The sequence below is a fragment of the Pteropus medius genome, unplaced genomic scaffold, assembly GCF_902729225.1.
Source record: "Pteropus medius unplaced genomic scaffold, Ma_sr-lr_union100, whole genome shotgun sequence".
Taxonomy (NCBI): domain Eukaryota; kingdom Metazoa; phylum Chordata; class Mammalia; order Chiroptera; family Pteropodidae; genus Pteropus; species Pteropus medius.
Window position 1 is genome coordinate 6,218,548 of NW_024344240.1, and position 14,138 is coordinate 6,232,685.

Genomic DNA, 14,138 nt, shown 5'->3' on the forward strand with positions numbered 1-14,138 from the left:
ACAGTTCTTAAATCTCTGTATGTACGCATCCTATCAGTTCTGTTCCTCTGGAGAACCCTGACTAATACAGCTAGTGACAACTATGATTCTTTAGACCTGCTGGTTCTACTTTGAAGGGAGTGGAAATCTTTTTCTCTCTGATACACTTATGGCACAGAACCTAAATTCCCAGATTCTGCCTGCTTTAGAAAAGAGAAAGAGCACAGTGCTTAATGGAGATAGTATTCATAAAGGAGTTCTCAGGCTCTCCTTTTCTGTACTGTTATTTTGGCTGTCATTATTGCAGATGGCATTGGTTTTTCTAATGACCAAATTTTCCTTTTAAAAAATGTAAACAGGCTAATCTTGCTTTACTCAAAGAGGCATACTTGAAATGTAAACCAATGTTTATTATAAATGCACAAGTGGAAACATTTGTAATTGAATCCTATTTGAAAATAAGCATATAGACCATTGATAATTATACATCGGTCAAGGCCCTGGGGTTCTGAGGGGATGAAGGGCAGACGTATACTGGCTCCTCACATAAGCTATGGAAGTTTTCTGTTTTATGTGTTAGAATTTTGGGGTCGGAGGAAAAGATTAACTTTTGGTTTGTCCCATTTGTAATTAGAGAACTTTAATCTTTTTGCTTGGGGCCCCTTTGAAAGTGCTATCAGTGCAACTGGTAGTCTCATTGGAATGATGCTAGTAAACTGCTGTTTACATAATTAATCTGTTAGTATTCACTCACACCTGATGACGTTTCTAGGACGGTTCCTGTAACCAGATTTTCATGCCCTAGGAATGTTCATTGTGTAAGTAGGTTAATAGCCTAAGCCATGCCCTATTCAAGATTTTACGGTATGTCAGCTTTTCCCACCCCAGAATGGTTATCAGTATACACCCTTATAAGCATTTGAAGATCACTCTATTTAAAGATTTCAAACAGATACATTCAGCACATCCCCTGGTTTCTAAGTTAAATGACCCTCTTCTATAGTGAAGTGTTGCTTACTGTTATATTTTCTGTCATAAGTTCTTTCATATAATATTTCAATCTTTATTTCTAAACTCTACGAAGAGAGCTTCGGGTGACTACTAGTCAGTGACTTGAAGAATCTTGGAAATTCTCTTCCATTCTTCACTGTGTCTGCCCGTTTCCTCCTCTTTCTCTGTCATTTTCATATGAAGTTACTGTACCTTGTGCTTATTCATCCTTTTGCCTTCAGTTGTCCTGTTCTCAATCCCTGGAATGCTTTCTTTCTCTGTTCCTGCTGGTGAATTCCGCAGACCAACACCCTACCCATCCTCCAGCCCTTTCTCAGTGATAGCTCTCCCTTCACAATACCTTCCCCAGCCTCACCCACCGAAAGGTAACTTATTCTGCCTATGAACATTTATTATAGCTTATTAGATCTTTCCAGGGACATATATCTTCTAAGCATTTGTCCATTTAGTTCCCTTCACATGACACATAATCCACACACATTTGTTGGCTAAAGGACAAAAATGGTTCTCATCTTTCTCAACCATCTTAATATTGAGGATACACTTTTAAAAAGAAACACTTTCGAAATTTAACTCTAGAAAATTTTATAAATATAATTTTAACACTCAGGTTATTTTTGTTCTATAGAACAAAGTGCTCTTAATGCGATGGACCACAACCAGAGAAACTGTGAGAATGCTGATTCTTGTAACTTTGTACTTCAAAAGCTCTAACCACAAAGACTTTTGCTCTGTCTAAAATGTCTGGAAGTGTGATTATTTAGATACAGGCATCAGTAGGTAGAATTCTTAAGATTTTCATCAAGTACTATGATAAGTTCTCACAACAGAAATTATCATTTTGAAATCTCCTTAGGCCGTACTTAGTTTTTAATTAGCCTTTTCTCCTTAGCAATTGGGCCAGTGAATAAAAAGCCTCTGAAAGGTATTCTACACAGGCAGTGAAAATCAATTTCTTCTTTAAAAAAACATCAAAACCAAACTTTACAACTAAAACAGACCTGTGAAGTTACCCCACCCCCACCACCCATTGCACCTTTACAGCTGAGTCCAGGGAACTAAGCCTGTTGTCCAAGGCCACACAGCTCAGACCAGGGCCCAGGTCTCAAGCTCTCTGCTTTCAGGCATCAAGTTTTCCCACTGGAACCGGCCCTAGTTGAAGGGAGAAGCATGCTTAACATGCGAGGCTGCAAGCAGAAATTTCTTAAAAGTCTCATGCTTTACCTTAACATTTCAAATTCTGGAAAGATAAGGAAAATCCCGTGTCTGCTCAGAAGTGACAGGATCTGAACCAGGTTATCTGACTCCAGACTTTACCACTACAGTTTCAGGAGAGCCAATATTGAGGCACCCAAGAAGGGAGAAGAAAGTGGGGATTGAGAGCTGGGAAGACGATACTCCCAAAATGACGTGAGCAGTTTTCCCTAAGCTCAAAAGCAGTTCAACACTTGCTGGACACAATTACCAAGAAATATCCTTTCCATCAAGACCAGGAAAAAATAATGAACATTTTTACACCAAATAACCCAACAGCAAAATACATGGAACAGTAACTTAGAAATACAAGGAAAATTTGGTTAAGCCACAATTTTGGTTAAGAAAATTTGGGGAAATTATGAGGATAAATGAAAAGAAAAACCGCCTACATCCCAGATGCCCACAATTTGAAAGAATCAATCAGAAGTGACACCAGACTTACCCGAAACGATGAGAGAAGTCAGCGGAGCCAAATCCAATGGAGTCGTCAAACATGCACAAACAAAATAGGAGTTCTGACCTGACATAGGAGGATTCAGAAAGTAAGTCATGTTCTTTTTATTAAAAAAAAAAAAAAAAAAAATACAGATAACCCAGTGAATACAGATGTCTTCAGTGAGTATTTGGTAGTCATAAAAGTGGCTGGGGCTTACATAACAAGTTCTGATCACACATAAACACGCACAAAAAAGACGAGTAAAATCACTGGAGACTTCTACGTGAAGCCACGTAACAAGGTACCATGAAGTGAGATTTGGAAAATCTAGTTTGGTTGTGGATCAACTGAGAGCAAAAACAGTGCTAGAGAAGCTCCACTTTTTAAAGAAACCTGGAGAGACCTCCCAATTCTCTATTAGGAGGAAGAGGGAAGGTAGTCATGGCACCCTGTAGGCATCAACATTAAATAAATTGCAGGGTTGGAATCAAATACAGCAAGTAAGATTTGGGGGAATGGGTTTGATGCAAGCCTGGCTCAGCACTCGCTGCCCTAACAAACAGGATCCGTCCATTCATTCATTCCTTCATTCTACAAATGTTGATTGGGCACCTACCGTGCACCAGGCACTATTCCAAGCGCTGAGCATACAGTATTGAACAAGGCCAAGTTCATGTTCTTGTGGCGGTTACATTCTGTTAGAGTGAGTTCCCAAGGAGTGAAAGTAAGCAGGTTCCCTGCCCCTGGTCAGAATGATTCAAAGTGTACTCAGGATCCTGCTAAGAAACTACACCTCCTTGTTTTCGTCTGGTACGTGGAGTTGGGTCTCAAAAGTGGACAGCTATGCCCACCAAACCACATCCGAGTCTCCACTCATTCCCCACCACAGTGACCTCAGAGCATGCAGATCCAGTGTGAGTGGGTGAAATGGAGGTACCGTGGTTGTGAAGAAATTCAATGAAAACTGGGGGACAAGCTGGGAGGGGACTACCCCAGTCCTCCATACTACTCCCTCCTGGTGCCCACCCAGTCCCAAGCGAAAGATCTTCATAGAATTCAGGCTTATAGATGCCTGAACTGTTTAGTGTAAGCGTAACAGTGAGAGAGAGCAGTAACGGGGCCAAGCACGGCCCAGCCCGGCCCAGCCCAGGGTATGACTGTCAGAAGCAACTCAGACAGCACGAGTGCACGGACAGCAGTGGACGTGCAGGAGGCGAGGTGCCGTGGGAGCAGAACCTGCGGTCAGGTGTGCAGCACGTGTGAGAATTAGGAATCCAGGAATGCCGAATATGTATTTTTGAAATTTTCATGAGACATAAAAATTGATAATGTATTGAGTCACCAAAAACAAACAATAACCCCCCTAAAAATGTAGTAAGATTCAAAGGACATGGCAGAATTTTGAAATCTCCAAATCCTCTTAAATTCTGATCAATATTGCTAGATTGCTCTCCAAAATAGTAGAAACAACCAACATTTGTTTACTTTTTTCTAATTCTTGTTTAAGTGAGCATTTTTATATATTTATTCTTCTCTAAATTGCTATTTATATGTTTATCTTCCCGGTGGATGTTACTATCATGTCACTGTCTTCATTGTTAAGACATTGAAATACCCAAGGGATTTGTGGGGTGTCAGAGAAATGCTTATTACTATTAGTGCAAACTCTCAGCAAAATATATAATTTATAAAGTGTATTAAGCAAAAATTTCCAAATAAGCATTACTAAGGCAACTCATCAAAACTTTTTAATTGTATCTAATCCATTAACAATAATCATGGATTACAAACATGTTTAAATTAATTTATTTAAACATGTAATAAGAATGTGACTGGGCAATCTTTTTGTTTCTGGATCTTGACCACAAGTAACAATGCTTTAGGAAGAATCTACAGGACAGAAGAATCCCTGAGTTGAAGAGTATTTGAAATTTTTTAATCTTAAGGGATACTGCCAGATTGCTTTCCAAGAATGTTATAGTGTTCAGTTTTATTAACACTTCGCATTCATACAGCAGTAAGTAAAAACGCTATCCCCCACCTCCCAAACCAGTAAACAATAGGCATTAAGTTTCTTTTCAGTTTTGCCTGTCTGATGAGAGTAAAGACATATTTCAATTGTGACTTTAATTTGCATTTCTCTGACTTACTAGTAAACTTGAATATCTTTTCATTTATTTGGTGGCCAATTGCATTTTCTCTTCTAAGACTTGCCTATTTATATACCCTTTGCTCATTTTCACTAGATGTTAGTTTTCTTTGTATAATGTAGAAATTGATCTGTATGTTTTCTTTGTATAATAGAGAATTAATCATTTGTCATCTGCATTATAAGCTTTTCCAACAATATTGTTTTTTCATGCGTTTGGCATCAAAAGATATCATAGATACCATTTTTAGTTTTAAATTTTGATATAGTCATTCCCTAATAAATTTTCTTCTATGGCTCTAGATTTCCGGGCTTTATTATATGACATACATTCTCAAAAATAGAATTACTGGGTTGAAGACTATCTGTCTCACCCTTATAAGATATTTACTGTTTTAATTTTTATATTTAAACTTCAATCTATTTTTACATCAGGTGTGTAAGATGCTGACAAAATTTTAATTTCTTCCAGAAAAGTATGTAGTTGGTATCACACTATAGATTATCCTCATTGAACTTCCACACTTGTCATATATTGACTTCTCTTGTAAGCTGAGATCTAATTCTAGATTCTCTGTTCCACTGGCCTGTTTATCCATTACAACACAAATACTGTATCAGTTTGCTTAAGGTGACTTTAGGGTGGGTTCTGATAACAAGTATGGCAAATCTCCTTGCCATTGTTCTTTTTCATGGTTTTCTTGTTCAATGTGACTTTTAAGACTATTTCATTCAATTATGAAGAAAAACGCTGTTTTTTCTAATTCAGCTCTAATTGGAAATTGCATTATATTTAGATGTTACTTTTTAGAGAAGCGACATATGTAAATCATTGCATCCAAGAACATGAGAGACCTTTCCATTTTTAAAAGGTTTTGTTTAATGTCTTTTAATATTACGGATTGTAATTTAAAATATGTCTTCCCGTTTCACATCTGGAAACAAGAAAACAAAAAATAAAAAATTTATTTTAGCATTTATTTCCTTCCTATCTACTTAACCAAATATGCAATTATTCTAATTGTTTTTTTTCTCTCTATTCTCTTGGGCTTACTAACGTGCACATTCACATCATCAGCAAAAAAAGATACTTTCATGTATTTTCTAATGTCCATGCCAATCATTTCATGTTCTTACATTTACTAAAATCGCCAAGAAAACATTAATAATGGTGATAGGCATTGCTTTCCATTTCTGGTGTTAACTGCAATGGCTTTAGTGTTTTGATATTTAAGATATTTGCTGATAGTTTGGGGGAACTCCAGGCATTTCTTCTGTAAACTAATCTGTTCCTGAAGAACCTTATATTCTGTGAACACACTGCACGAAAATAACGGGGCTCACCAGCATGGAAAGCTCGAAGTAGCAGAGGCAGCCGACAGGGCCCAACAGCTCAGAAGTGGCCACGCCCAGACCCTCCTCGCTCGGGGCATTGGGCCAGGGAGCCCCGCGCAGGGACCTCCGGGACTGCGGGGGCCATGGGCGTGGCCGGGAGGGAGCGCCGGTTGGTCTGTCTCTCCCCCTCCCCCACCCCGCGACTCCTCGCCTCCAGCCCCAGCCTCCTGCACTCACTCGATCCTGTAGCGGATCTTAGGGCCAGGAGATGCGCTATGCGCCTCGCAAGAGCGCGGGCCGGGAGCTCAGTCCTGGAGCCTACGGGCCTCCCTCCCCTCCTCCGTCCGCGGCGCCGTTCCCCGGGGCATGCACGTCTCCGCTGCACCTGGCTGCGGGCTCCCCTCTGGGGTGGCGCGGGGGGCAAGGTCGTGGGCCCGGGTGAGTGGACTTAACCCAACTAAGGGACAGCATCGATGTGGCGGCCGTATCACACACACACATCCCACCCACCCCCGTCAAAGAAATTTCCTCCAAGCAGAACAGCCGGTCCTGTTTACTGCATTTAAGAATTAACAAGTTTACTGAATTCTAGGAAATGCCTTTTCTGTATCTGTTGATATGTCCACATGTGTTTTCTCCTTTCGTTTATTGACACGTTTTTATCTTATACTGAAATACCTTTGAAGAATTTTTGGAATAATCTGTTATTCATACAGTAGTGGATTCTATTTGCCAATATTTTGTTAAACTTTTGACACCATATTAATATGTGAAATTGGTACCTATTTTCTTTTTTACTGAATTTATTAGCGTTTGGAATTCTAGTTATTCTGGCTTCAGAAAGGTCAGGAGAATGGAGGTTCATCTTTTCCCTATCCTGCCATAGTGCAACAGAAATTCAATGCTGGTCTTTAAAGAGTGGGTGCTGCTTGAGGCGTCCTCTCTGATCAGTTTTACTGACCTTCCCTTCTTCACTCGGGCAGTTGCTCTCCTCAGATGCTCCAGTCATTCTTGGATCAGTTTTGGTAGTTGGACTTGCCAGGAAGTCATTCATTTCCTGTAGATTTTCACATTTGTTGCCATAGGATTTGCATGTTGTGGTTCTCTTATGATGCTTTTTATCTCCACTGAAGCTCCTTTAAGTCGGCAGCCCTCCTTCCATCCTCTTGCATTTTGCCTCAGCAAGTTGACACATCAAACCATACAGTCCATTTGTGATGTCAACTTTTCTTTGCTTGCTCGCTCTCTGTCTCTCTCTCTCTGTCTCTCTCTCTCTCTCTCTCTCTTTCTCTCTCTCTCTCTCTCTCTCTGTGAGATAGTTTACAGTTGGCTTTTCATTTTTCACCTAATTTAATAGTCTTTATCTTGTAATGAGTTGATTCAGTTCATTCATAATTAGACTGTTATATTTGATTTTATTCCTTCTGTCTATTATTAGTTAAGAGATGTGTCTTTTTCATTTACCTTATGTTTGTGAGTCTGAGAGTTATTAATTCCACTTCTTAACCTCGTTAATTTTGATGTTCCTTTGTATGTTTTCATCCCATCAATCATTGCTGTCCCATTTTCTCTGCTTTATTAATCACATATAACTCTCCTTTATTTATAGACAAAAATACCAATTTTTTCCACCAGTAAGACACTCCCACAACACATTAATTCTTCCCTACTCACCTCCTCTACCCTATTCCTCACAAAATGGTCCTTTTACCTCCCCCACCCACTCACCCCTCACCACACTACCCAAACTATCCAGTATTTTGCAAGCATAGTTTAGCATTTATTATTTTCCATAACTCTATATGACCATCTAATGAAATGTTTTATTTAGTAGTATATTTTTTAAGTTATAGAATTTTCATTTGGTTCTTTTTATATCTCTTTCTCTGCTGAAATGTCCTGTTTGTTCGTTCAATGAGCATATTTGCTTTAAGGTCTTTGAGCATAGTTTTCGAATACTTTCCTGCTAATTATAGTGACTGTTCCTTCACAGGTTCATCCTCTATCGATCATCTTTCCTCTTGTCTGTGACTCATATGTTCCGGTTTCTTTGTTTTTCTAGTAATTTCGTCATGTTTTTGTGTTTCTCTAATGAGTAATGGGTTTGTTTGTCCATTTGAACCTTGTCTGTGCAGGTGATCCAGAGGTCCGTTTAGCCTCAGTTGGGCTGCCTGGGGTCTGCTAACACATGAGTATTTCAGGGGCTAGAAATTTGGGTAAAGTTTATACAGAATTTGAGTCCTGCTCTCTGGCTGTCTCCTTTCTGGGATTCTCCCCCTTCACTTTCCAGCTGCTGTTTTCTCTCCAAACCCTGCCATCTGGATAAGACTGCAGAGTTTTATCTGAGTTTCTGGTGCCATTGGGAGTATAATAAACATGGAAAGTAAATTTTATTTACCTTGGTTTATAATACCTGCATCTGAAAAATCTCTCAAATCTGTTAGCTATGAAAACTGTTAAATCCTAGGAAAGTTTCCTCAATTTTATGGGTGTGTTTCCTTGGTTTGCTGTTTATGGCCTTTCCCTGACTTATGAAATGTTTAGGGTTTTTCTCTGTGTAATCTGTCTAAATAGCAAAGATTCTGTGCAATTAGTAGATCTTGTGATAAGTCTAGGATTAACTTTGTAATAAATTTTCACACTGTCCTCCAAAATGGCTACATCATATTTTTTTATTTCTATTATTAATGAACAAGAATACCTGTGACCCCACATCCTCCCAGTGTTTTGATTTTGTCAGATTTTTGGATTTTAGCTGGTATCTCATTGTTGTCTTAATTTGCATTTCCCAATTACAATAATGTTGAGAATCTTTTTATATGTTTATGTGCCAACTATGTATCATCTTTAGTAAATCTCTGTTTGGATCCATTGCCTATTTTTTAAATTGGACTTTTTATTTTTTATTAGATTGTTTTCTTATTGTTATATTTCAAGAGTTCTTTACATATTCTAGATATGAATCCTTTACCATATATGTGATTTACATATATTTTCTCTCAGTCTGCGACTTGTCTTTTAATTATTTTAACACTGTCTTTCAAAGAGTAAATGTTTTCAATTTTTGTAAAGTCCAATTTATATGTTTTTTTCTTTCATGGACTGTATTTTTGGGATTGTAGCTAAAAACTCATCAAACCTAAGGCCATACAGTTTTCTCCTAAATTTCTTCTAGAACTTGCATAGCGTGATGTTCTGCATGTAGGTCTATGGTCCAGTTTAATTTTTGTGTAAGGTGTGAGGTATGTATTGATACCCTTTTGTTTTATTTTTTCTTTTTGCATTTGAACATCTAGTTGTTCCTGCACCAACTAGATGTTTATTTCTGTCTTCTCTTTTCTGTTCTCTTGATCTGTGCATCTCTCTTTTTACTTGTATCACACTGTCATAATACTGTAGTTGTCTTGGAATCAGGAAATGTGAGCGTTCCAAGTATATTTTTCTTTTTCAGACTTGTCTTGACTATATTCCCTTTGTTTTTGCATACATCATATAGATTGTGTACATTTTAGAATCAGCTTGTTGATACCTAGTAAAAAGTTTGCTTAGATTTTTATCAAGAATCTGTTGAATGTATAAATAAAATTGGGAACAAATGGCATCTTTAAGTATTGAGTCTTCTAATCCATGAACAGGATATATCTCTCTAATCATCTAGGTCTTCTTTGATTTCTTTTATTAGTGCTTTTTTGCATACAAATCTTGCACATATTCTGTCAGACATATTTTGTCAGTACTTTTTCTGGTATTATTGCAAATGTATTTTTTTTAATTTCAAATTCCTGTTGATTATTGATGGTGTATAAGAATACAGTTGCCTTTTGTATATTAACTTTGTATTCTGTGACTTGCTAAGCTCACTTATTAGTACTAGGAGTGTTTTCTGGTGTGTAGATTTTTGGAGATTTTCTACATGGACAGTCATATCATCTGTGAATAAAGACAGTTTTATTTCTTGCTTTCCAGTCTGTATGTTTTTTATTTCTTTTTATTGCCTTACCACACGAGCTAGGACTTCCAGTATGATATTGAATAGAAGTGGTAATTTAGAACATCTTTGTCCTGTTCTATATCTTAGGGAGAAAGCATTAAGTCTTTCACCATTAAGTATGAAGTTAGTTGTAGGTTTTTCATAAATACCTTTTATTAAGTTAAGAAAATTCCTTTCTATTCCTAGTTGAATGATTTTTTAAAAAAATCATAAATAGATGCCAAATTTTATAGAATGTTTTTTCCTCATTTACTGATATGATCATATTTTCTTTCCTATTTAGTCTGCTGATATGGTTAATTACGTTGATTGGTTTTGAATGTTGAACCAACCTTGCATTCCTGAGATGAACACTACTTGATTGGGAGGTATTATCCTTTTTTACATATTGCTTGATTTGACTTGCTAATATATTGTTAGGGATTTTTTTGTCTGCATTCATGAAAAACATTAGCCTGAAGTTTGTTCTTTTTTGTGTGTGTAGGTATGAGAAAAAATGTGTGTGTCAGTTAGTTTACAATTATGCATCCAAAATTTTCAATACTAAGAGCTCACTCTACCTTTCTATATTTTCATATATTAACTCCCTTCTCTAATAGTGAGAAATCTGGCTCTCATTATCCACCATATTTACTTACCCAGTAATGGAATATGCAAAAAGTAGTTTTATAATTGCTAACCCATACTGCTAACTAGAGTACAATATTTGTTTATAGTTTTTAGCCTATGAGCATATAGTCAAAATACTGTGTTCAAAGTGATCCCCCATCTCCTTTCAGTGTGGTCATGTTATCCATTTAAAATATAGCTAGGTTCATTTGTTTCTGTGTTCTATTATTATTAGCTGTTAATGTATGAAATATTATTGTTAGTGTATGAAACATTAAGATGGTTCTAAAATTCAGAACATATGAAAAAGTAAAGCAAAGAAAAGCTGCTCTTTTATCCCTTCTATCCTCTTCCCATATCCTCATGCTTTCCACCCAATCTCATCAGTTTCTGGTCAGTTACTCGTAAGTTTCTTTTCTTTCTTTTTTTTCTCCCATAAATAAGCAAATGTGTATATGTTTTTTATCTCTCTTTTTTTATACAAAAGGTGTAATGTACATATATACTGTTATACATTTTGCTTTTTCAATGAACAATATATCCTGGATATCACTCCTTATCAGTTCATAGGAATCTTCCTTATTATTTATTTATCTACATTGTATTATTTTGTGTGGATGTAGGATAGTTTGTTTAGCCACTTTTCTATCTATGGGCACTTAGATCATTTCCCATGTTTTGCAAGTACAATTAAATTTGCTGCAATTAATAACTGTGTATATACATTTTTATATAGTCAGAGATGTATTTTAAGGGTAAATTGATGGATCAAAAGGTAAGCGAACATGTAGTTTTGTTGATAGTGCAAATTCTTCTTCAAAACAGTTGTACCAATGTATATTTCCATTTATGTTGTTTCTAAGAACATACTGTTAAACTTTTCTCCAACAGCTGTAGTTGTTTTCATGGAAAGGTTGGTCTGAATAAACTATTTCACCATTACAGAAAAACGGAAATCCCTTGTGCCTCATTCTTACATATGAAATGACAGTGACCCTCAGACATTTCAGGCCACCTCCCACATGAAAGAGATAGAGACCAAAATGGCAAAGAGAGAGAGAGAAGAAAGAAAAAAAAAGAAATGGATGAAACAAAGCCAATGAGGAACAGGAAATAATTTTTTAATCCTCTAATTAATATTCTCAGGGATATAAGGAAGGATATTTTGTTCGTAAAGCCAAAAAACATAAAAAGCAGCGTATTTATGTGTGTGTGATATAGAAATATATGTATGTATATGTAAACACACACACTCACATATGCTCATGCATGTATTTCCTAACTCTGCTTTATGACCGGGCTTAGAAGCAGATACCTAGTAGCTATGAGCACAGTAATACCTAGATCTTGGTTTTTAAGTACTAATCTCCACTAAATGATTTGGGGCTCTTTGGAAAAATGGCTGCCTCAAAGACTGGAGCAAGGACAGCACAAGATGATCTTGGAACATCTTGTACCAGATAGTAAGGAAATGTACAAGGAATGATAGGAAATATGTGAAAAATCACATAGGGGCCAACTTGAAGGGGCCTAATTTGGGAAAACTTAGGCAAAATAATAAATAGATGATAGATAGATAGATAGATAGATAGATTGATAGAGAGAGAGAGAGAGAGAGATAGGTAGGTAGATAGATAGATAGATAGATAGATAGATAGATAGAGAGATAGATAGATAGATAGATAGATATGGATAGATGGATGATAGAGTAGACCTAATCCTCCCAGTAATATGTAGTTGAAGTCAGACAGCAACAACTTAGATTAGTAGGCCCAGTAGCAGAAGGAATAGAATGATAGCGCTCAGATGTATAGTTCTTAATGGTTTAAAAACACTCCTGTAACCATTTTCTTCTTCATCCTCACAAAAGGCAAAGCACGTTTTGCTACCTTCATTTCACAGATTAGAGAAGTAAGGCTTAGGGAGAAAAATGGATGAGATACTAAAAAAAAGACATGACAATTGGCATTATTAATATCAGAACACATAGATTTAAGATTAAAATGTTCAAAGAGAAAAAGAACACAAAAGTGATATTAAATGCACAATTTTAAAAATAAGATATAATAGTTAATAACTTGTTGCACCAAAAAAAAACCATGGTAGCTAAATATATAAATGGAAACTATCAGAAATAAAAAAATTTAATGCTAAAAATGCTGTAAGAATGAGAGAGTTTAATAATTCTTTCTGAATAGATAGATATAAAAGACAAAATTAAGAAAAGATGAAATTAAATAATATAATTGAACTTAATATATATTAAATAAAACTGTCATTTGAAAAAGGAATACATATACTTATGTATGTCCAGGTATTACAAAATCTTCTATACATTTGGTCATAAATAAAATGTAGACATTTATTTTTTTAAATAAAAAATTTTAATTTAAATATAAATTTTAGGGCCACATTCTTTTAATAAAATTAGAAATAAATAATAAAAATAAAACTACAAAATCTGTAACTACTTGAAAACTAAGAAATATCATCTTAAGTATTCCTTGGACTAACAAAGAAATCCAATCTGAAATTGCAAACTATCTATAAAAGGCCACGAAAAGGAACATGTCATATCAAAACCTCTGAGTGAAAATTTAAGTTGTACTAGAAAAAAATTTATTACTTGAAAATTCTTAATTATTAAAGAGAAAGACAGAAAATAAAGGAACTTTGTGTTTATCTAAGGGAGAAACTATTAACTGTCCTCCAAAATCCATTCTCTCCTTTGACCACAGTAAAATAGCAGTTGGGCATATGGCATGTCTACCTGTGCCGCCTACAGTGCCTTTCCCAGGTTCCCATGAGGTTAGATACGGCCACGTGACTAAGTTCTCACTGGGATAATATGGGTGGAAGTGTTATGTGCCACATCGGGCACAGTGGGCATGCCTTCTCCACGATTTCTTTCCCCTCTCCACCAGCTAGAATGAGGCACGGTGGTGACCCAGTTTGGACTGTGCGCACGGGACATTGCCTTCCTTAGAACAGTGTCAACAATGTGTTCTGAAAAAGTCCAGAGATAAAGTACGTCAGGTTTTGTGGGCCATCTGGTCTGTGCCCTGTCTACTCAATTCTGCCATGGTAGCTCAAAAGCAGCCATAGGCAGATGTAAATAAATTGGCATAGTTGCACTGCAATAAAATTTACTTTACAAAAACAGGCAACAGGCTGGATTGTCCCTCATGTTACTGTATGCTTACCCCACCCTAGAAATGGGAGTTTCCCCTCTTGCTTGTGTTCCTGAATGACTGTGTGGAACAGACTGCCTACCCGCCCAGGACTGTTCCCTGAGAAATAACAGAGAGGTTTTGGGATTCCGTCACTACAGCAATTTAGCGTTCATCCTAACTAATACATCAATTTAAGAA